The sequence below is a fragment of the Lactuca serriola genome, chromosome 5, assembly GCF_051521515.1.
Source record: "Lactuca serriola cultivar US96UC23 chromosome 5, Lser_US96UC23_V15, whole genome shotgun sequence".
In the NCBI taxonomy this organism is placed as follows: domain Eukaryota; kingdom Viridiplantae; phylum Streptophyta; class Magnoliopsida; order Asterales; family Asteraceae; genus Lactuca; species Lactuca serriola.
The window spans coordinates 32,066,463-32,089,258 of NC_136412.1; positions in this window are offsets into that span (position 1 = coordinate 32,066,463).

Sequence of the window (22,796 nt, forward strand, 5' to 3'; positions counted from 1 at the left end):
TTTTTGAAAAGAGTAAAGAGAGTTTTGAGACAAACAGAGCAGAGCTGTGTGTACGATCAGCCAGCGCCCGAACGGTGAATCCCTAAAAGTACCCTTATATTATGTGTTATGAGATATGCTATGTTACATTATGCATGCTAGAGTAGGCTAGGTATTCATATTAGGACTAGAGTGGCCTGATTTGTGATGCCTTAGCCTAGGAGATTTCTGCTGCTGAGATACTTTGAGAGCAAGTAGATAGTAGTTAGGAGCTCATGAGAGTAGAGTACTTGTAATCTAGGATCCAAGGAGGGGGACTTGGAGTGAATGCTGATGCGGTGTGGTCAGTAGTATTGGGCCCGTACTACTGAAGACACCGGATCAGTGGGCATTCCAAGTATGAATTTTTTGGACAACGGAGGACAAGTAGGGTTGCGTCATCGAGTATGAGTATGCTCGATCGAGTCTCTGATATTTATTGTTGTATTTCAGAGGCATCATGGTTGGGACTCGACACACACCTGAGAGTAGTTGTTTCACCGACGAGGAGATCCGTCGATTGATTCATGAGCAGATGGTTGCTGCTATCCGGGCTGAGATTCCTTAAATGTTTGGGGACATCAAGACCACATTGATTGAGACCTTTGCTGCTGCCAGAATTCAGGGAGGTGACTCGTTGTTGTTTCGGGAGTTCAGCAACACGAAGCCACCAGAGTTCGATGGGACGCAGGACCCGATTGCCGCGATGAGATGGATCTCTGACATCGAGGGATGTGTTCCAGTCCGGAGCACTTGAGGGTACAGTTTGCTCTAAACCAACTCCGCCTGGGAGCGAAGGATTGGTGGAAGTTCGTGACGGCGAACTTCACTTTGGTGGAGATTTCTGAGGTGACCTGGGAGAGGTTCACCGCTATGTTCAGAGACGAGTATGTTCCCCCAGTGGAGAGGGAACGATTGATTCAAGAGTTCTTGACCCTCAAGCAGGGTACTGATTCTGTGGCAGTGATCACCAAGAAGTTTTATGAGAGGGCGATGTTTTGCTCTGAGCAGGTGTCTTCTGAGCAGGCTCGTATGAGCCGTTATCTGAGTGTTTTGAGGAGAGATATTTGGGAGTTCGTGGCAAACTTGACTTACCGGACATTTTCTGAGCTCCAGGAAAATGCCCGGAAGAGGGAGATTGAGTTGGAGACTCAGGCCAGGGAGGTGGCCGAGTCACAGAGGGCGGATCGGCGACCGGCTCAGTCTCAGCCGGCAGCCAAGCGGGCTAGACCCACTGATTCGAGATCTGGAGGAGCGAAGGGTTGCACTTGTGGGAAGTGTGGCAAGAGTCACGAGGGGTCGTGCAGGGCTGGAGTATGCTACAAGTGCGGGAAGGAGGGGCATATCGCGAGGGATTGCCCCAAGGGATTTCCGGTTTGCTTTCATTGCAACCAGAGCGGCCATCGGAAGGCCGAGTGCCCTCAGCTACTTCAGGAATCAGCGCAGGGATCTGCGCCTGCTGCTAGGGCTACCGAGGTTCATCCGGTGAATGTCGAGGCCCCGAAGGCTCGTGGGAGAGCATTCCAGTTGACAGCAGAGGAGGTCCGCGCGGCGCCCGATGTTGTGGCTGGTATGTATTATGTATTCATCTTTTTTGAGTTGAGTTATTATGCTTATATGATGATGTGAGTAGGTACTTTTCTTATGAGTTATGTGCCTGTTTTGGTATTATTTGACTCAGGTGCGAGTCGGTCATTTGTTTCCGTAGCATTTAGTCAGCACATTAGTATCCGTCGAGAGGCGTTGGATCGACCTCTGCGAGTTTCCATAGCTGATGAGCGAGCATTGTATGCTTCAGATGTGATTCGAGGATGTGTCCTTGAGATCTTCGGTGTGGAGTTTCCGATAGATCTGGTTCCAATTGCGATGGGGGATGTGTGCATTATAGTGGTTATGGATTGGTTGAGCCGATACGGAGCTGTGATAGACTGCGAGCGTCAATTGGTGACGATTCGATGCCCTAGTGGGGGAGTTCTTACAGTGTACGGCGAAGGTACACGTGCTGGGTCAGCATTTTTTTTGGCCGCCAGAGCGAGGCAGAGTCTACAGCAGGGTTGTAGGGGTTTTGTGACATATGTGATGGATGCAAGGGTCGATTCCGAGAGACCGAAGTCAATTGATGAGGTCCTGATAGTGCGTGAGTTTCCGGAGGAGTTGCCTGGTGTGCCTCTAGATAGGCAGGTAGAGTTCGGTATTGATTTGGTTCGGGGAGCTGCACCTATCGCCAAGGCGCCTTATTGCCTTGCACCTCCAGAGATGCAAGAGTTATCCTCTCAGCTCCAGGAGCTGGTGGGAAAGGGGTTTATTCGGCCGAGCAGTTCGCCATGAGGGGCACCTTTCTTTTTGTCAAGAAGAAGGATGGTTCACATCGGATGTGCATTTATTACCGAGAGTTGAACAAGCTAACGGTCAAGAACCGTTACCCGTTGCCGAGGATCGACGATTTGTTCGATCAGTTGCAGGGAGCATCTTGGTTCTCCAAGATCGATTTGAGGTCTGGGTATCATCATGTGAGGGTGCGAGATGAGGACGTCCAGAAGACAGCATTATGGACTTATTATGGGCATTACGAGTTCGTGGTGATGCCATTCGGACTCACCAACGCAGCGGCGGTGTTCATGGATCTCATGAACAGAGTGTGCAGACCGATATTGGATCGCTCGGTGATCGTGTTCATCGACGACATATTGGTGTATTCGAGATCTAGAGAGCAGCATGAGGAGCATTTGAGGGAGATCCTTGGAGTTCTGAGATCGGAGAGGCTTTATGCCAAGTTCTCCAAATGTGAGTTCTGGTTACAAGAGGTTCAGTTTTTGGGGCATCTCGTCAACCAGAATAGGATATTGGTCGATCCGGCCAAGATTGAGGCGGTCATGAGGTGGGAGGTGCCGAGCTCACCCACCGAGATCAGGAGTTTTCTGGGTTTGGCCGGCTATTATCAGAGATTTATCAAGGATTTCTCCAAGATCGACGTGCCACTCACCAAGTTGACCCGGAAGGGTGCTGCATTTTCTTGGGGTTCGGAGCATCAGACCTCGTTCGAGACACTTCGCTAGAAATTATGCGAAGCCCCAGTATTAGCTCTTCCGGAAGGGATGGAGGATTTTGTGGTATATTTTGATGCATCGATATCCGGATTGGGAGCGGTGCTTATTGTTGGATTAGTGTCTAAGTTCATAACTATTTTGGTATGTACTTGACCCGATGGTGCATGGTCCTTTTGGGTTGCCTTCACCAAAGCAACTTGATAGGATGAATTATGGAGAGAAATGATTAAATATGATTTATTAATATATTATGAGAATAATATATTAAAGGAGAAATCATATTGTTTAATTAATATTAGTCAAGAATTAATTGGTAATTAGTTTTGTGACTAAAAGAGATTAATTAAACTTAAGGGACTGGAATTGTAATTATAAGATAATTGCAATTGGGCCATGGATTGCCTTATATTATAAGGTTGGACGAATTCTATGGGGAAACCCATTAGAAATCGTCCAAGGCCTTTAAGGAAAGGAGTCCATGGGTTGCTTAGGGCTTAAGCATCCAAATTAGGGTTTCCTTGTTAGATAACCCTAATAGCCTCACTATATATAGAGCCCTTATGCCCCAAAAACGTGGACAAGCTTTCTTCTAGGGTTTGCACACGCTTTTGGGCAGCCTCCTTCTCTTCTCCTCTTCATCCTCTTGCTCTTGGTGTTTATGAACCATTAGAGGAGTGACATTTGTGACTCTAAGCTTTCTAAAGTCAATACAAGAAGGATTTGAGATTGTTATTGCTACATAACAATCAAGGTATGATCTAAACCCTAATTATATGTTATATTGATTATCATATTCTAGATCTAGGGTTTATAGTCTTGGATAACTTGCATGTACAATAGAGAAACCTAGATCCAAGCATTAGGGTTTGTATGAGCACATAGGATGTTCTTATGGCCAAAACCCATCACTTATGCAGAGGGGGCATGTGATAGCATATGCATCGAGGCAGCTTAAGCCTCATGAGTCGAGGTATCCCACTCATGATTTGGAATTGGGAGCGGTAGTGTTCCCTCTCAAGATCTGGCGACATTATCTGAATAGGGTTCGGTGTACGATATACATGGACCACAAGAGCTTGAAGTATTTGATGGATCAGCCCAACCTGAATATGCGCCAGAGGAGGTGGTTGGAGTGGTCAAAGATTATGATTGTGAGATCCTGTACCACTCGGGCAAGGCTAATGTTGTAGCCGATGCACTGAGCCGTAGGGCGGAGGGTGCCCCGATGCGAGATGTTTGTTTGAGATTGACACTGACGACCCCGATGTTGGACGCTATTTGTGGGGCCCAGGCTGAGGCCATGAGGCCAGAAAGCCAGAAGAGAGAGCGAGTTGTCAGGTTGGTATCGGAATTCGTTACCGATAGCCTGGGGCTTATGACATTTCAGGGTCAGATATGGTACCGTCTGTGGGCGGAACGCATACCACTTTGATGGAAGAGGCTCATCGATCGAAGTTCTCGATCCATCCCGGGGCCACTAAGATGTATTTGGACCTAAAAAAGGAGTATTGGTGGCCCTGTATGAAGATGGATTTTGCATGGTTTGTGTAGAGATGCTTGACCTGTCGCAGGGTTAAGGCCGAGCACCAACGTCCACATGGTAAGCTGCAGCCGTTAGAGATTCCCGAGTGGAAATGGGAACAGATTACCATTGATTTCATCACCAAATTGCCAAGGACTGCGAGGGGTGTCGATGCAATTTGAGTGATTGTGGACAGGTTGACGAAGAGCGCTCACTTCCTGGCTATCAGTGAGAGCTCTTCCGCGGAGAGGTTGGCAGAGATGTACGTGAGAGAGGTGATATCGCGGCATGGAGTGCCGATCTCGATTGTCCCAGATCGAGATGTACGTTTCTCTTCCAGATTCTAGAAGAAGTTTCATGAGGAATTGGGTACGAAACTGTATTTTAGTACCGCATACCACCCACAGACTGACGGGCAGAGTGAGCGGACGATTCAGACGCTCGAGGACATGCTCCGAGCATCTGTGTTGGATTTTGGCGGGAGTTGGGACACGTATTTGCCCTTGGCAGAGTTTTCCTACAACAACAGCCATCATTCGAGCACTGGTATGCCGCACTTTGAGCTGTTGTATGGGAGGAGGTGTCGGACCCCCATTTGTTGGGGAGAAGTAGGGCAGCGTATGATGGGCAGTACCGAGATCATGCTTCAGACGACAGAGCAGATTCAGCAGGTCAGACAGAGGTTGTTGACCGCTCAGATTCGTCAGAAGAGTTATGCGGACAGGCGCCGGTCCGAGCTCGAGTTTCAGGTCGGCGACTTCGTGCACCTGAAGGTCTCTCCTTGGAAAGGAGTGATTCGATTCAGGAAGAGGGGCAAGTTGGGGCCCCGATATATTGGTCATTTCAGGGTGATCACGAGGGTAGGCAGGGTAGCCTACCGTTTGGAGTTACTAGCAGAATTAGGTCATATTCATGACACTTTCCACGAGTCGCAGCTGCGAAAGTGTATAGCCGACGAGTCGGCAGTGGTGCCATTAGAAGATATCCAGGTGGATGTGAGCCTGAATTATGTTGAGAGACCGGTGGCGATTAGGGATCGGAAGATCAAGGTTTTGAGGAACAAGGAGGTGCCTCTGGTGCAGGTCCAGTGGCAACATCGGAAAGGGTCAGAGTTGACTTGGGAGCCGGAGCGTGAGATGCGAGAGCACCATCCAGAGTTGTTTACAGAGTGAGACTTCAAGGGCGAAGTCTAATTCTAGTGGGGGAGAATTGTAACATCCGGATTCCCAGGTATAATATTTTATTCCTTTATTTTTGGAAGTTGTGAGGAGACTCGGCGAGTTGGTGTTTAAACTCGCCGAGTATGGTCGCGGATTTGTATCCGTCATTTGCAGCTACCAAACCCCAGAGAGAAACCCTAAGAGATCTAGAGCGTTTGTGAGGAAGGTGAGGCGATTCTTGATCCTTTTGTTTGTGTATTTGCAAGAAGGAGGTGACCAAGGCAAGAGGAGGCTAAAGGAGGTGCGATTTTGGTGACTTCTGAGTTCATAGATATCATATTGAGGTATTTGTTCGAACCTTCTTCAGTTTTGGTGTTGATTTTTAGAGTTAGGGTTTTCTAACCCCTTTAGAGGATGGATAAGTGGAGCAATTGGTCCCTTCTCGAGTCTATGCTTTGGATCTGGACCCAAAGAGGTCCAGAGACCTTAACCCTCGGAGCTTTATGAGTTATTTTGGGAGCCATGAGCTTGGGGTGTCATTTTTGGGGCTAAATCACCAAGATAGACCATTTAGATGTTATATGATTGTCAAGGTCTGAAATTTACGTGATTATCATGCTTGGGAAGGCCAGATCTATGAATTTAAGGAACAGATCTGACCTCAGGAGGCCTATGGAGTTTGTGCATGGCATGAACTCGCCGAGTCCGAAGATCAGACTCGATGAGTAGGATGAGGGTTTCCTGTAAATCACTCAGGGAGTAGACTTACCGAGTTGGGGAAATAACTCGGTGAGTCAGGGAGAGTTAGGGGACTGGAGTTCAAGGCGGAACTCGCCGAGTTGTTCTTGAGACTCGGCGAGTTGAGTCGGGGTGGCCCCGCGATTCATGCCAGGTGTAACTCGTCGAGTAAGGGGAAGGACTCGACGTGCCAAGAGAGGGACTAAGAGAGTCAGTGGACACATGTAGACTCGCCGAGTCGCCCAAGTGCACTCGACGAGTCGGGTCAAAGTTTGACAGTTGACTTTTGTTGACTTTTAGGGTTTGGTCAACAGTGAGGCCTTTAAGCCAAGAGAGGGGTAAAATGGTCTTTTACCCTTCTGAGGGTGTTAAGAAAGGTTTGAGTATAGTTATATTTATGAGAGTACTTACTTTATGTGATTAGGGGGAGGCTAGATCACATTTCTACCGAGTCAGAGACTTACCGAGACACCTGAGGTGAGTCTTCTCACTATACATTACCTAGAGTGGTATTATGTGTTGACCAGAGGGTCTTATATGTTATGTATGAGATTATGTGCGATGTGATATATGTATGTTATATGATGTTATAGACCGGACCGGAGGGTCCAACGAGCTATGACTGGACCAGAGGGTCCAATGAGCTACGGGACTAGAGGGTCCCGCTGAGACACATCGACCGGAGGGTCGTATTATAGCCTCGAGTGGCGTATATGTTGTATGCGGTATTTTAGGGAACTCACTAAGCATTTATGCTTACAGTTGTTGGGTTATGTGTTTCAGGTACTAGCGAGGACTATGGGAAGGTGCCGGCGTGACTCGTACACACGTGAGATAGAGAGTTTGATTTTTATGATCTTTAGATATGATATGTCTTAAAAACTATGGTTGGAAATATTTGAGAATGTTTTATATGAAGTTGGTTGATGAAAAATATTTCAAAATTGGTTTTGAAATTTACGTTGTTACAAGTTGGTATCAGAGCCTTGGTTTGAGGGACTCGGATGCATCTTCGGGCGTATCTGAACTCAAACCGAGGATTTGAGGAAAAATTTTGATAATGAAGTAAAAGTTTTGACAAGAGTAAAGAGAGTTTGAGACAAACAGAGCAGAGCCGTGTGTACGATCAGCCAACGCCTGAACGGTGAATCCCCAAAAGTACCCTTACATTATGTGTTATGAGATATGCTATGTTACATTATGCATGCTAGAGTAGGCTAGGTATTCATATTAGGACTAGAGTGGCCTGATTTGTGATGCCTTAGCCTAGGAGATTTCTGCTACTGAGATAATTTGAGAGCGAGTAGATAGCAGTTAGGAGCTCATGAGAGTAGAGTACTTGTAATCCAGGATCCAAGGAGGAGGACTTGGAGTGAATGCTGATGCGGTGTGGTCAGTAGTATTGGGCCCGTACTACTGAAGACACCGGATCAGTGGGCATTCCAAGTAAGAATACGGAGGACAAGTAGGGTTGCGTCATCGAGTATGAGTATGCTCGATCGAGTCTCTGATATTTATTGTTGTATTTCAGAGGCATCATGGTTGGGACTCGACACACACCTGAGAGCAGTGGTGTCAGCGACGAGGAGATCTGTCGATTGATTCATGAGGAGGTGGCTGCTGCTATCCGGGATGAGATTCCTGAGATGTTTGGGGACATAAAGACCACATTGATTGAGACCTTTTATGAGCGGTATGCAGCACTAAATGAGGCTGCGGCAGCTGCGGCTACTGCTACTGCCAGACCTCAGGGAGGTGACTCGTAGTTGTTTCGGGAGTTTAGCAACACGAAGCCACCAGAGTTCGATGGAGCGCAGGACCCGATTGCCGCAATGAGATGGATCGCTGACATCGAGGGATGTTTCTATACGTGTTCCTATCCAAAGCACTTGAGGGTACGGTTCGCTCTGAACCAGCTCCGCTTGGGAGCGAAGGATTGGTGGAAGTTCGTGACGGCGAACTTCAATGATGAGATTAAAACAACTTTTAATCTATGAAGATCGATTAGATCTTGAACAAGTATATGAATGTAAAACAACAAGAACGCAATAATAAGAACAAAACAGCTTGAATCAAACGTGTCGAATGATTAAATAAAATCCTCAGAAGAGCTCGATTAAGAACATCAACTGTAGAGGATTAGAAGATTACAAGAACGATTAAAGAAAAATATTGTACTCTGAATGAATCGCTATATTGATAATCTCAGCAATCTTGACCTAATATGCATCCAAGCATTTAACTTATATACAATACATAAAAGGCTCATGGTTGGACAGGCCCAAACCGGAGTGTACAAGGCTAATTTCACGAGCCCAAAAGACGCAACATCAAAATAAAACATCAGCCCAACAATCTCCCCCTTTGCATCAATTTGGAGCGAGACCTTCACTTCTTACTTGGGCCGGCAGCTGAAGCTGGTACCTTGTTCTTCACGGTGCTAAACAGACACTTGGTTATGGAGAGGATGGTCTATCTAAACCGGATGTACCAATTGATCATATCATTGAAGTACTTGATGTCATCAGCCGAATTCTCCTTACACCGCTTGATGATTGATAAGACGTGTTCCAAGCAAGCTGTGGTGTAAAGGTGCTTGTCAGCTAAAGCGAAGAGACATTTCTGTCCTTCGGCTCTAGTGAACATCACTGAGTTTCGCCTCGGATCTATCTTACCCATTTGCATTTGATTTAGATCACTGGCCGATCCCACAGGTGCGACTTTCGGTTTCTTCTTAAAAACTGTGGCGACCTCCTGATCCATTTGGGCAACCTCCATGATATAGCAGGCCAACATCCTTTTAACATGGTCTATGATGGGACCATATTCGGTTTCATAAGTCAAAAGCATATTGTACAAGACAATCCAATCATGAGGATTCAGATTGGGCAGATCCGCCAGGGAGATAATGTGGGCAGTTCTTGCAGATCCTCAGATGAGCTTGAACTTAACGTTTGTGAATCTCCCCACGGCATAAGGCTTCAGCACCCGAACATTAACAATCTTCTGGGCGCTCCAGGTGAGGTATTGTGGGCGAGCGGCCTCCAGATAGAAGTCAATGAGCTCCCTGTCAAGCTCATCATTCGGATGCGGGACTTCAAAAATGTTAGAGAAGACGTGGAAGATGAACGCCTTTCGAGTCAGCGGCATATCAAACTGCGAATCGATAGAGTTGTTGCAGTCGAATGATATAACCGGCTCGAGCCATAGTATGCTTGGAGTCTCTATGGCCTCTTTTATCAAACGATCCCTGGTCCAGGCAGGGAAGAGCAACTTTCGGCTCTCAAGGAGATCGTGGGCTTCTTTTTGCTTTCGTTCGGCTTCTTCAGCCTCACGCGCCACACGACTGGCATCGTCTTCAACATTGCGACTGTTCTTTCTTTTAAACATGTCCGCAATGGTCTCCTTGTCTTCATCTTCATCTTCATTTCCTCCCTCAGCTATGTTTTTGCCCTTGTTCTTCACACCCGAACCCGAGGCATGACCAGTTGGGGTTGGTTCGGTTGTGTGAGTAGCTTTGGAGGAAGGAGGTGGTTTCGATCCTTTCTTCTCATCTCCCCCTTGTTTCGGAATGGACACGAAACTCGGTAGGCCTTCAATCTTGCTTAAAAGGTCCATGGCCGGAGAGAGTTTTTCAGCGAGGGTGCGCCTCACCGAATGGTTTAGGATGGGGTCGTGTGCTTCCAGGATGTTTGATAATGCTGCGTGGACATCCGAAACACACGTCTTTATTACCTCCCTTTCGGATCGAAGAGCTTCCAATTGTTTTTCGGAGTTGGAAAGTTGCGTGCTCTTGACCTTTAGGGCAGTAGTCTTACTCGCCAAGACGTCCATCAGAGAATTTTCAGCTGCAAGATCCTCTTGTAGCTTTGCCAGGCGGGCATCGATGGAGGCACGTAGTGCCGAGTTGTCGTTGCTAATATGTTGTCTGAGAGTAGCGAACGAAGACAGCTCCGTCGAGACAAACTGGACCAATTGTTGAACAACTAGATCCAGAGTTGTCTTGGTGGCGTCGACGCTCTCCTGCAAGGACTTCAGCAGGATGGAAGCGTCGTTAAATAGTTTATCGACTTTTTCGGTCGCAGCCTCACAGGCTCGGGTGGAGGCATCGATAGCAGCAGTTGCTGAGGCCACCGAATCATGTTGAGCCCCGGAGAAGGCGTCAACGATCTTCTGAAGGGCAGCTTCAGACAAAGATGACTGCTGGTTGGAAGAGGAGGCGAGAAGTTGATCAACCTTCTCGTTAAGCTCGCGAAGATGCTTCCGTGTCACTGGAGCATCATCCTCCTCATCACTCTGAACTTGAAACGGACTATAGTAGACCGAATCGAAGTTCATGTGATCACCACCAAGGTATTGATCACCACCATCGGAGGCGTCTTCTGGAGATTGAGGTGGTGGTGAAGCTGGGGGTGTTATTGGTTTGGTTGGTTCAGGTTGAGTGGGTGGGGGGCTAGTTTCGGGTGGTGGTTGTGTATGGGAAGTTTGGGTGGTATGTGTTTCGGTTTGTGGAGGTTCGGTTACTGGAGGGGTTTCGGTAACTGGTGGTGTTTCGGTTGATGTGGTGAATATGAGTGGAGGAATAGGGATAGAGGTTGGGGGAATAGTGGGGTTTATGGTGGGAATGGAAATAGGAATTGTTGGTGGAGGTGAAGGAATAGGAGATTGATTAAGTTCCATCTCTGGGGTTGGGGACCGAGGTGGTGTGTTGCCTCGTTGAGGAGATTCGTCTCCTTGTGATCCTTCAGAGTCCGAACTCCCACCTTCGGATTCGCTAGAAGAGGAAGGAATAACGAGCTTTCACTTCTGTTGGGTCTTCCTCCTTTTCGGCTGTGGGGATGAAGCAGCCTTCGGTTGTTTTCGCTTCTTGGGAGAAGGTCCCTTTGGAGCTTTGGACACTTGCTTCCCCTTTTCTGCCTTTTTGCCCCTGGCCACCGGTTTATCGGCATCATGAATCGATCGCAGCATGTCCGGTGTTAGTTCCCTCGGACCAGTTGGCCTAAACTCCTTGATCGTCCTGATCAGTCTGCTATCGGCGGGCACATCGGCATACATCGACTCCGGGATAGAGCCAATGAATGAGAATGTTGATGCATCGGATACGATGATCTTCTTGGTATGAAACGTACCAATAGAAGACATCGATGCACCATCGGCTGTTGGAACATTGAACTTGTCCATGGCCCATCTTGTGATCAAGATCCAGAACCGGGCCAACGACACCTCAGAGTGTCGGGAAGAGGAAGAGAGGCTCTGAATCAGCTGTTGCCATAGGACAAACCCATAGTCCAGGTTTATTCCGTTGTACACCCCATACATTATCGAAAGGAAAAGACGACTTGCACCGTCAGATCCTGAGCTCCTCTCTGACAGTCCCTTGAAGAGAACTGTAAATAACCCATTCCACTGGGGCGGTAGGCAGGACTTCTTAAACTTGGCGACGGAGGTGAGAACCTCTGTGTAGCCCATGTTGTAAAACATGTTGTACAACATCCCAACCGGAATCGTCTCCGGGTGAACACTCGATGGGTCAGCAGCAAACCCTAACATAGTGCAGAAACGGGGGCGAGAAATCGAAGTCTTGTGTTCTGCCACCTCAAAGAATACCCGGTCGACGGCCTTGTCGTAGTAAGCCGTCGCATAGACCTGTGATAAGGCCACCATTGGCACCGTTTCAATTCTTGACAATGCAGGAGCAAGCTGGGAGTACTTGAGGCATTCTATGACCGACGACATATAGGAATCATACGCCAGTGGGTTCAGATCAATGACTAGGCATTGTTGGGGTCGGATGGGAAGAATCTGAGAAGTTGCATGAACAGAAGAAGATTCAGCCATTGTTGCAGGTTTGGAGAAGAAGAAGAACAGCGAAGTGCTTTGGAGGTTTTTGCTCTTTAGAAAATCCGGAAGTAGTAAAAAGGTAAATGGTGTTGTAGACTGCCTTTTATACTGAGGAATTGGAGAGAGAAAAATCGTTTCATATCTTTTATGCGATGATCACGTAGGAGAGAGAGTGTCAGATTCCTAGGATCATGCTACCCAACAAGCGCCGTTTCAGAGAAAGAAACCGTTTCCATTTCCACACGCGCCTTTAATGCTAGAGTGATGACGCTTGGTAATCGCACACGCGTCCATAAGTGTCAGTAAAAGCGCGGCCGTTTCACATTCACACGCGCCCACTTTTTACTGTCGTTTGAAATTCAATCCTTTTAATCTCCCACCGAGTCAGCAACCTTTCGTCTTATCCCTTTTAAACACCATTTTTGAATTAAATTGCCACGTGGATTGTTTTTGACCACAGCTCCATAATTAACCACGAAAGTAGAATCCAGCCTGTAAATAATTAGCAGCGGAATTTGGGAAAATCAAAGATTTTCGTGCAAAGAGTGTAAAAGAAAAAGAAATAAAGCAACTCTTTTAAGGATATTTTGTGATGCCAATAATGACACGAAACTGATGATCCCGGGCACGAATCTCTTCCTTCAAGGTCAAGAGAGACCTCAAAGTGTTAGTGTGGAATCCCGTTGAATTTCGATCAAACATTTATTAATAAATGTTGAAAGGCTTCTTTTAATTAGGCTTATTAAGGGTGGTTTTGCTTTGATTCACCAAGTCTATTCTTGATATAAGAAAGAAAGTGAACAAAGTACTTGTGAGACCGGTGTAGCCTGTTGAACAAGTAGGTAGGAGTTGATTTTATAGTGGCTTGGATTAATATGAAATCTCAGATAAAAATCTAAAACTGGATCCCATGGGAAGAAATGTTATGGTGAGTAACAATTTCATTGGAATCACTCAAAAGAAAAAATTGAGATTCCTTGAAGGTACATTCGTCAATTCATTGGTGAAAACTTGATCAAATTAATTGGTCACCGTCAATTCGTTGGTGTTGAATTTTGGGTTTCACTCAGCTCGTAGTGGCACGAAACTAAGATCATAAACACAGATGTTGTGTAACCATAAACCTCAGTGGTAGTTTCTGATAGTCTCAAGGGTTACAGTGATGAAACGAATGTAATGGAGAAGTGTAATAGGGATGGTGTAAGAAAACATAGTACCTCTGCTGCGAAAATAAGGACCAAGCAGGAGACTCTTAACTCATGTGAGAACAGAGTGAGGTAGCTCACGATTAGAATAAATGAGTTAGCCTTATTGGGAAGACAAGGTTTGTGTATACCAGGTCATGAAGGCTATTATTCAAAATCTTTATGAGGCTTGGGACACATACAACAGCATGCTTCTAGGGACACTTAAGTAAGTCATCAAATATATCCCCATAAACGAATGAGCACACAAAAAAATTAAATAAAATATTTTTGGAGTTTTTGAAATTTATAATAAAAATAAATAAAAAAGAAAATAAAATAAAAAAATAATAATAAAAAATAAGACTTAAAATAAAAATAAGACCTAAAAAAAACTTTGGAAGAAGAAAAAAAATGAAAAACCGAACCCAAACGTTCGGTTGGTTTAGGTTGGGAAAAAGTGGAAAAACCGAACCCGAGCGTTCGGTTGGTTTCGGTTCTAGAAAATTTTGAAAAACCGAACCCGAACCTTCTTTTGGTTTCGGTTCCACAAAATTTTGAAAAACCGAACCCGAACCTTCGGTAGGTTACGGTTTTGGAAAATTTTTGAGAAACGAAGGAATATAGATATACAAGAATTAAATACTTTTAACACAAAGAAAAACAAAATTGTACAAGAAATATACAACACATAAGAACTACCTTTGAAGTAATGAGCGAGTCAGATGGTTGAACCGAACCCGAACGTTCGGTTGGTTTCGCTTCTTACGTTTGAGGTTGAGAGGTAGTGTGAGGTACTGACTCTGATTCCATCATTCCTAGCCCTTGCAATATTTTATTGAATGATGCTTCTGGAAGAGCTTTAGTAAAGACGTCAGCCAGTTGATCAGTGGTTCTTACGAAGTGAACTTCGACATTTCCATCTTCCACATGATCTTTGATGAAGTGATACCTCAGTGCTATGTGTTTGGTTTTAGAGTGTTGCACTGGGTTATGACAGATCCTAATTGCACTTTCAGAGTCACAATATAGTGGGATCTTCTTCATATTGAGTCCATAGTCTCGAAGTTGACTCTGGATCCAAATCACTTGTGATGTGCAGGATGCAGCGGCAATGTATTCCGCTTCGGCAGTAGACAGCGACACACATGTTTGTTTCTTGGATTGCCAGCTGACCAATTTCCCATCAAGGAATTGACAGCCACCAGTTGTGCTTTTTCTGTCGAGTCCACATCCTCCAAGGTCAGCATCAGAATAGGCTTGAACGAAGAAGCCTGAGTTGGATGGATACCAAAGACCTAAGGAGGTGGTTCGCTTGAGATAGCGTAGGATGTTCTTCACTGCCAGCATGTGAGGTTCGCGTGGGTTAGCCTGAAATCGAGCACAATAACACACAGAAAACATGATATCAGGCCTGCTAGCAGTTAGATACATCAGTGAGCCTATCATTTGACGATAGAGCGTGATATCGACAGCCGGTTTGTCAAGAGATGGGGTAAGCTTGGTGCCGAATGCCATTGGGACTTTGACTTTTGAGTCTCCCATCATGCCAAACTTTGCTAGGAGAGTCTTTGTGTAAGCTTCCTGATTAATAAAGATGCCTTCGGGTCCCTGTCTTATGTTTAAACCAAGGAAAAAGTTAATAGGACCCATTGAGCTCATTTCAAACTTAGTCTCCATCAACTTTCTGAATTCAGCTGTTAAGTTGGGATTCGTGGAGCCAAAGATGATGTCATCGACATAAATTTGAACTATCATAAGGTGGTTACCTTCCTTTTTGCGAAAGAAGGTTGGGTCAACCGAACCTTGTTTAAATTTAGACATCTTTAAAAATTTTGTAAGCGTTTCATACCAGGCTCTCGGAGCTTGTTTGAGGCCGTACACAGCTTTATCCAGAATGTAGCAATGATTTGGATACATTTCGTTCACGAACCCAGGAGGTTGCTCCACATACACAGTTTCTTCGAGTTCTCCATTGAGAAATGCACACTTGACATCCATTTGGAAAACCTCAAAGTTTTTGTGAGCAGCATAAGCCAGAAATATTCGAACAGATTCTAGCCTAGCTACTGGAGCGAAAGTCTCCTCATAGTCTATTCCTTCCTCCTGACAGTATCCCTTGACCACCAGACGAGCCTTGTTTCTTATGACATTACCTTCCTTGTCCATTTTGTTCCTAAAAACCCATTTAAGACCAACAACCGAAGCATCTGGAGGAGTTGGAATGAGGTGCCAGACTTTGTTCCTTTCAAACTCATTCAGTTCGTCTTGCATTGCTTGAACCCAATCAGAGTGATCGAGGGCAGTGTTCACTGTCTTCGGTTCAACTTTTGATACGAATGAGTTAAACATACAAAACTCAACTTTTGAAAATAAGGATGTCTGTTTTGCCTTCAGTTGAGATCGGGTCAGAACCTTTTCAGATACATCACCAACTACTTGAGAGATAGGATGATCTCTGGTCCATTTGGTAAGAGGAGGGTAATTCGGATCGAAGGTTGGGTCTAGTTCAACATTGATCATTTCTTCTGGCTCAGATTGGCTATCGTAATCAAGCGTCATATCATCATGCTCCCCCTCAATTGATGAGTCTTGAGAAACATGAGGTTCAGGGGTTTCTTTTGGTGCTTGACTTTCAGGCGTTGAAGTACCTTCGTTTGGAGGGGCATCTTCGGTTGGAGAGGCACCTTCAGTTGGTGAAGGACCTTCGGTTGAAGTTGTAGAGCTTGGCTCCCCCTGGACTTGTGAGCTTGGCTCCCCCTCGACATGAGAACTTGGCTCCCCCTCGACTGAAGCATTGTTGGATAGAGATTCATCAGTGGGCGATTCTCCTTCATGCATTCTTCTTGCAGCATCTTCGACAATTTGCTTCATATAATCAACTTTGTTGTCAGCTGCACCTGCTTCTGAGAGAGAAGCTTTTTCCGGTTCGTCAAAGAGTTCCAGAAAATTCTCGTATAAGTTGGCGATCGAGACTGTGACTTGGCCAGTTTGAGGAAAGATTTCCCTGGCAGTGTCATCTATGGCCTGTAGCTTCTTGACATAGCTATCGTCGAAGGTCACATAGTATGTCTCTTCAATCCTTTTTGAACGTTTGTTTAGGACCCTGTACGCCTTGGATGTGAGTGAGTGACCCAGAAAGATTCCCTCGTCGGCTTTGATATCAAACTTGTTGCGGTGTTCTTTAGAGTTAAAGATGAAACACCTTGAGCCAAACACATGGAAAAATTTCACATTGGGTTTTCTGTTAGTTATTATCTCATATGGTGTGAGCGTGAATCGCTTGTTGAGATAGGACCTGTTCTGTGTAAAACAAGCAGCAAAAATAGCGTCAGCCCAAAAATAAAGAGGTAAGGAAGCGAAACTTAGCATAGTTCGGGCAGCTTCACACAAGGATCAGTTTCGTCTTTCGACTATGCCATTCTGTTGTGGTGTGTAGGGAGCTGAGAAATTATGACTAATTCCCTTTTCTGCAAGAAACTCTTCAAACTCCCTGTTCTTGAATTCAAGACCATTGTCGCTCCTGATGTTGCGAACGACCTTCTTGAGCTGGACTTCAATTTGCTTGATAAACACTTTCAGCTTTTGAGTCGCTTCAGATTTGAGCTTTAGAAAGAACACCCATGTAAATCGTGAAAAGTCATCAACGATAACAAGAATATACTTGCTACCACCGATGCTTTCGATAGATGAAGGACCACACAAATCGATATGAAGCAATTCGAGTGGTTCAACAACTTTTGTGTTGATTACGGATGGGTGACTTTGACGACTCTGCTTTCCTATTTTGCATGCAGCACACAAATGCTCTCTGTCGAACTTGAGCAATGGAAGACCCCTAACATGACCTCCAGTGACAAGTCGGTTGATATCTTTGAAATTGAGATGAGAGAGTCTTTGGTGCCACAACCAGCTTTCGTCGGATTGAGCTTTTGATAGCAGGCATATGGCTGGGTTTCCTTTGATGGGTTTCATGTTTAGAGGAAACATTTCACCCTTTCGCTCTGACTTTAGAATCACTTTCTTTGTCTTTTTCTCTATGATTTCAGAACCTTCATCATCGAATAAAACTTTGAGACCTGTACCTCCAACAAGCTGAGATACACTGATGAGGTTGTGTTGGAGTCCTTCCACATAAGCCACCTTCCTTATAGTGAAGTCTCCATTTGTTATCATTCCATATCCCTTTATGGTGCCGAAAGAGTTATTTCCAAACTTAACGTTGCCACCATTTGCAAGAGATCTGTATTCCCTGAGCTCCTCTTTCCTCCCTGTCATGTGACGCGAGCAGCCACTGTCGATGTACCATTCTTCGTCAAACTGCTCGTCACTTATAACCTGCAAAAATTAAGCAGATTTAGGAACCCAAAGTTTCTTGGGTCCATGTGAGCTTTTCATGGGAACGGGAATAGTAAGAGAGATGTCAACTAGATATGTTCGTTTTATTAGAGTTGTTTCATCTTTCTTTTTAATGGTAAAGACTTTTATTTTGTTAGGATTGGGTGTGTTCGCTTTGGATTCTGGTTTGGATTCATCGACCTTCTGCTTTCCTTTCTGTTCAGCTGATGAATGAGGTTTTTGAGAACAAGCGGGATTAGCTTTAGAGCAAGATGGAGATGAATTGGTGGAAGTAGAAGAATTAGAAGAACGAGAAGAGTTAGAATGAGAGGTTTTGGATGGAGAGGACTTCCTGGCTGGTGACTCTAGATGACCCTTTTGCTTTTGATCATTGGAGGGGCTGACCTTCGAGTCTTGTTCTCTTTTGACTTCAGAGCCGAACCTCTGTGTTCGGTTGGAGTTGTTCTTGGAACCGAACCTTTGGTTTCGGTTGAAATCCTTTTCAGAACCGAACCTTTGCCTTCGGTTGGTATCTCCTTGTGAACCGAACCTTGGCTTTCGGTTGGTATTTTCTAGTGAACCGAACCTTGGCTTGTTGGAACTCTCAGGCTTTCTTACAGGATTGTTTTCATACTTCAGATTCTTGTCTTGGTGTGAGTAGTATGCATTCTGGGAGTGCCAGAATTGTTTCCTTTCAGAAAGGTTTTTCCTGTATCTTTGGTTCCTTTCTATCTTCTTATCCCTCATCTGCTTAGGTTGATGATGAACGTTCGCTTTCGTTTTTGTTGTCTCCTTGGCTAGTTCCTTTTGTACTTCAGGAGTTTTACTTTGAGCCGAGGGAGCAGAGGGAGTATCCGAAGAAGATTCAGTTTGCACTAAGGGAGTAGAAGGAATGTCTGAAGAGGTTTCACTTTGAGCTGAGGGAGTGGAAGGAGTGTCTTCTTTTGCTGATCTCCCATCCTCCTGAGGAATATCTTTCGTACCACTGGTGCTTGGCTCACTGAAATTATCGGGCTTATTCAATGGTTCAGGTATGTATCTCCCTTTTCTCATCCAGGAGGTTCTTTCAGATAGACCAACGGTTTCGTTTCCATTATCTATTGGAGCTTCCCAGAAGTACTCATCACAGCCATCTGCATTGTCTTCGTTTACAATATCTGTGAGCTCAGCTGTTTGATGTTCGGTTACTCCAGTCACTTTGTATACTTGATTCGGAGTGGTCCTGACCTTTTGATACACAACTGCTTTTTCTATTAATTTCGGGGACTTTTGTTGGGACAATCGAGCAAACTCCACAGATTTTTCAGAAATTAGGTTTTTGTGGTTTTCAGTTTCGCTTTTAACAAACTCTGAGCAGTCAACTGTATCCTCTACAGAAATTTCACTCATGTTTTCGTCCTCGTTAAGCTCAGATGCATTTTCAACATCGATTTTGTTTTCTGAGCTTACGTTGGCGTTTAGAGAGTCAAATTTTTGCATGGTTTCGGTTCTCAGTTTAAGTCTGTCATTTTCGTCCAAAAGATTTTTGAGCATGTCCTTGTGGTCTTTGGATTTAATGAAGGACTCAATTTTGTCCAGTCCATACATGTAGGTCGGATTGACATCATCAGATGATATCACACTCTCACAATTGTAGGCTTCGGCATCGATTTCATCCTCCTTAAATTCTAGGAAGGGCAAAATCATGCGATGGATCTTTTGGCCTATCTCACAATCCAAGTGAAGTTGAGTAATATTGGAATATAAACGTTTAGCTATTAAACAAAAAACATTTCGTTGTTTTAACAATTTCAAATTGTCTCTCTGTAAATAAATGTTTTCGTCTTTAACTTTAACTAATTCCGACTCTTTTAACTCAATCCACATTCGCCGCTCCTCACTCTTCGACGCCACCCTGCTTAATTGATCAGTCAGGTTAGAATTGGTGACTCGAGTTTGAATTAAGCTACTATCTAAATGAGAAATTCTTGTATTAACATTTTTTAGTTCTTTCTCATATGAGGATGGTGGTACTTTAGATGAAATAAAAACAGATTGTACCTTCTTTATCAGTTCATCGAGCTCATTGAACTGCTGGCTGAGTGGTTTGGCCGCAAAGCACATATCCTCCTGTACCTTCGGTCCATCGCTTCCTCCATCGGTATTGTATCCCCTCATTTGAGATACGTCAGTCACCATGAAGCATTTTCCACCACTGCTTTCCTCCTTAGCCACATAAGCCTTTCCATGAGTAGGCTTCCTCACTTCTTCATCTTCTGAGTCGGTAGACCAAACTTCTGTGCTACCGAACTCATCGTCATTAACCGAACCCTGCACAATAAGAGCATTAATAGAAGGGTTAGCGTTAGACTTCTTCTTTCTCAACTCATCCAATCTCTTCTGCAGCACGGCTTCCTCATCATTTCCATCGTCCTTTTCAGCCATCTTCTTAAGAACACAGTCCTTAGCATAGTGGTTCTTGCCACCACAGTAGAAACAGCTTACTCCGGAATCGCCATCTGCCTTCGGTTCCTTCTTGGGCTCCTCAGCCTTCGGTTCATTGTTCACCTTTTCAGAGTTGTAACTCCCCTGCCAGTTTCGGTTTTTGTTGCTGGGGAATCTCTTCTTTATGAACCTTTTAGGATTGAATACCATCATGGCATAATCCTCAGTCGTGAGGTCATATTCCTCCAAGTTGAGCTCTTCATCCTCCATCACAGCTTTACTTTTAGATAGGAGGGCCAATGAACCAAGACTAGAAACAACGTTCTTCTCTTGAACCATAATCTTCTCTTGGGACTTTAGAATACCCACCAGTTTCGCCAAAGAGTATGATTTAAACTGCTCATGGGCTTTGACTGTGGAAACCACTGCTCTCCATTAAGATCTCAGTCCGTTCAAGAAAGTAACCTTCTGTTCGATGAGCTTCCTTTCAATGTCGTGTTTGATCATCTTGCTGAGAAGATGATTGAAGCGATCAAATGTCTGGGTCACCGTTTCTTCGGCCCCTTGCCTGAATTCTCCAAACTCAGATAGAAGCAAGGTTTGGATAGAATGTTCAAGATCTTCGTCTGTGGAATACAGTTCGCGAAGTCTATCCCATACTTCCTTTGCCGTAGTACATGAGCTGACCAGTCTGAATGTGTCGGACTGAAGGGCGAATCTGATCAACCTTAGTGCTTTAATATTGCACTGGAATTTGTCTTTTTCATCTTGTGCAATATCCTTCACGTCCTTAAGCAGATCGTTGTACTCTTTTTGCGTCTTAATGATTCTGGATGTTGCAGAATGAGAAAACGGTCCATTGATGATGGCTTCCCAGATGAGATAACCATTGTCCTCCGATCCAGTCACGTAATCTTCAAAATGATGCGCCCATACTTCATAGTCATGGGTGTATAAGATTGGAATCTTTGTCGTCGAACCGATGCTGTTGGAAATATTAATAGGGTTTGATTGCGTCGCGTCCATTATGATCGTAAAAACCTGTTCAAAGATCAGACTTGTAATAAAGCAGATTAGGGCAAAACAATAAATATTAAGATACGTCAATTAAGATGACGGCTCAATAAATATCAATGATTGCGGAAAACCCTAATGGAAATCTTTTTCACAGAAAAGATGTGTATCGATTACACAGCCTCCTGCTCTGATACCAATTGATGAGACTAAAACAACTTTTAATCTATGAAGATCGATTAGATCTTGAACAAGTATATGAATGTAAAACAACAAGAACGCAATAATAAGAACAAAACAGCTTGAATCAAACGTGTCGAATGATTAAATAAAATCCTCAGAAGAGCTCGATTAAGAACATCAACTGTAGAGGATTAGAAGATTACAAGAACGATTAAAGAAAAATATTGTACTCTGAATGAATCGCTATATCGATAATCTCAGCAATCTTGACCTAATATGCATGCAAGCATTTAACTTATATACAATACATAAAAGGCTCACGGTTGGACAGGCCCAAACCGGAGTGTACAAGGCTAATTTCACGAGCCCAAAAGACGCAACATCAAAATAAAACATCAGCCCAACATTCAATTTGGCGGAGATTTCTGAGGTGACCTGGGAGAGGTTCACCGCTATGTTCAGAGACGAGTATGTTCCCCCAGTGGAGAGGGAATGGTTGATTTAGGAGTTCTCTACCCTCAAGCAGGGTACTGATTCTGTGGCAGTGATCACCAGGAAGTTTTATGAGAGGGCGATGTTTTGCTCTGAGCAGGTGTCTTCTGAGCAGGCTCGTATGAGCCGTTATCTGAGTGTTCTGAGGAGAGATATTCGGGAGTTCGTGGCGAACTCGACTTACCGGACATTTGCTGAGCTCCAGGAAAATGCCCGGAAGAGGGAGATTGAGTTGGAGACTCGGGCTAGGGAGGTGGCTGAGTCACAGAGGGCGGATCGGCGACCGGCTCAGTCTCAGCCGGCAGCCAAGCGGGCTAGAGCCCCTGATTCGAGATCTGGAGGAGCGAAGGGTTGCACTTGTGGGAAGTGCGGCAAGAGTCACGAGGGGTCGTGCAGGGCTGGAGTATGCTACAAGTGCGGGAAGGAGGGGTATATCGTGAGGGATTGCCCCAAGGGATTTCCGATTTGCATTCATTGCAACCAGACCGGCCATCGGAAGGCCGAGTGCCCTCAGCTGCTTCAGGGATCAGCGCAGGGATTTGCGCCTGCTGCTAGGGCTACCGAGGTTCGGCCGGTGAAGGCCGAGGCCCTGAAGGCTCGTGGGAGAGCATTCCAATTGACTGCGGAGGAGGTCCGCACGGCGCTCGATGTTGTGGCTGGTATGTATTCTGTATTCATCTTTTTTTGATTTGAGTTATTATGCTTATATGATGATGTGCGCAGGTACTTTTCTTATGAGTTCTGTGCGTGCGTTGGTATTATTTGACTCGGGTGCGAGTCGGTTATTTGTTTCCGTAGCATTTAGTCAGCACATTAGTATCCGTCGAGAGGCGTT